The sequence below is a fragment of the Lactuca sativa genome, chromosome 1 (assembly GCF_002870075.4).
Source record: "Lactuca sativa cultivar Salinas chromosome 1, Lsat_Salinas_v11, whole genome shotgun sequence".
Taxonomy (NCBI): Eukaryota; Viridiplantae; Streptophyta; class Magnoliopsida; order Asterales; family Asteraceae; genus Lactuca; species Lactuca sativa.
The window spans coordinates 149,188,283-149,190,579 of record NC_056623.2 but is presented as its reverse complement, the minus strand read 5'-3'; the positions used below and the strand labels follow the sequence as shown (position 1 = coordinate 149,190,579).

The 2,297-nt window shown below is 30.8% G+C and overlaps 1 long non-coding RNA gene across 2 annotated transcripts; it reads right to left on the bottom strand.

The window, feature by feature from the left end:
• Window positions 1-364: 364 nt before the first annotated feature.
• Window positions 365-1,797, bottom strand: LOC111916649 (uncharacterized). 2 transcript variants are annotated; one of them, XR_002858566.3, is made up of 4 exons: window positions 1,508-1,797; window positions 1,277-1,375; window positions 874-930; window positions 365-795 (listed from the first exon to the last, which is right to left on the bottom strand). It is a non-coding gene; the product is annotated as an uncharacterized LOC111916649 (long non-coding RNA). The 2 variants fall into 2 exon arrangements; XR_002858570.3 differs by having other exon boundaries at window positions 365-776.
• Window positions 1,798-2,297: the final 500 nt, after the last annotated feature.

Here is a 2,297-nt window from a genome sequence, read left to right as displayed (position 1 = left end):
AAAATCATAAGAGTCAAGTATATATGGGTTATGAAAAAATGCATGAGTCCGAAAATGACCTGAATTTGACAGTTGTCAACGTAATTAGTAACCAATCATTGTCGAAAATATTTTTTCCAACAGATTACCAATGAAATGAGTTTGAACTGAAATACCGACTAGATATAACTAACTAACTAACAGATTACCGACATAATCTAGAAATAACTCACTAGAAATCTACTAATAGATTTGATATGAAATCATAGAGATGATTTTGGCATTATAAAAAATAACAAACTCATGAAAAAACTAAATACAATTACACAATGAAAAAAAAAATCTTAAAACATAGTACATCAAATCTATGTTTTCAAAACCAACAAATATAAATCCTCGAAAATGGTATTCATTATTGATTCATTAATTGCTTACTTTAATACATAATCAAAAGACTAAAACCAAAACATCATGAAAAATATCTCCACCTTGAGGCCCACCACCTCCTTTTCTAACAAAGATGTTCTTTGAAATGCCACCATTGATATCAATTTTTGGCATTTATTATTCATTCATTGCTTACTTTACAAATCAATCAAAAGACTAAAACAAAACCATCTTTCAAGTAACTCCACCTTGAAACAAAACCATCTTGAAAAGTAACTCCACCATGAAGCACCACTTCCTCTTTTTTCTAACAAAGATGTTCTTTGGAATGCTATTATTGTCATTAGAAATGTCTTTCCCAAGGAAAACAATCCACTTCACATCGGAATTGGTGATTCCGGTTCTGATTCCTTCGAAATGAAAGCACACCTTCAGATCAACAATCTCATATTAAATCAAGTGAAAAACGTTGGAAATTTGAGCAAATTGAGATTCAAATTAACAAACCTTCAGATCCATCTTCTTATGTGCCCTCAAACACCCTATATGATATTCCCTTTCACACTGCAAGGAGGATAAATGTAACAATCAGAAATGAAAACACAGCATAACCGGATTTTTTTTGAATGACCATTTTAACCTTGGACCAAAACTAAAACAAGCAGTCTACTACAGGGACCAAATTTATTGATATATATTTAAGGAATAAGCATGTCAAGATCTAGTGATCAGATCTGCAACTTCCGTCAAGATCACCATCATCTCCAAAAATTATTCAGTAAGAATGGAACAAGATGTCAGATTTACACACTACTGAAGCGTTACTTGATATAGCAAAAATTGGAAAGTTGAGCATTAAAAATTTATTGGCATCAAAACAGTTACATAAGAAAACGTTTTATAAACTTACCTTGGAAAGGGTAGTTTACAGTGGCCTCTGGACAAACCCACGAAACCGATTTTTGAAATGCTATGAACACGTAACTGGTACCGATCTGATTTTACTAATCTGACATCAGATCAAGAAATAGTGTGAGGGACAGTCGAACAACATAAACTTCGAAACACCAAAAAACCGAGACAAAACAGCTTGAAAACACATGATTCATAATGGTATAAATTAACGTATCAGTTAACTTACATGTTTTTTGATTTAAAATCATGCGGATCTTTGCTACTTTTCGGATCTATGTGCATGATAGAGATTTTTTTTTTTTTTAAATCGACACATAGAAGTCCTGGTGACTATCATGTGGTTATCGTGACCAAAAAAGGCGCACTTCGATAACTTTATCAAAACAGCATCATGTGTCAATGCTGGATTAAGATTCACAGGGCTGATTATGACAGTAGTTGAATAGTTTGAAGATATAGATTCACAGGGTTGATTATGACAGCGGGCAGCTGCTGTGAAATCGAATGCAAATGAACTGAACATCTAATATATATAGTAAGAAAAGTGTGGGCGTCAACCCTAACCCTAATCTCTAGCCATGGTGATTTGCATCAACCACCCCTAAAATTGTTCATATCTTCACATACAACCCAACCCTTACGCAAAATGACACTTTTGTTACCTTTAAAATAGACTAAATTTCAATTTAAAAATAATATATTTACTTCTATTTATAAAGTTATGTCTGTAAATTTTAACATATTACACTTAATTTATTAGATTTAAAATGTTGTTGCATGTAAACCTTTATCAGTTTAAAGCTACATTTTTTGAACAGTTTTGACAAAATACTTAAATTGTTAATTTAAATATAACATTATAGTGTCCACTTAAATATAAATTTCAGTTCCACTAAAAAAAGGAAATAATATTTTATAAATAGTTAAAAGTGATAAATTATAGTAATAAATGCAAAAACTAAATTGTAATATCAGTTTAACTAAAATATTTCCTAAATATATTTATATAATCGTTA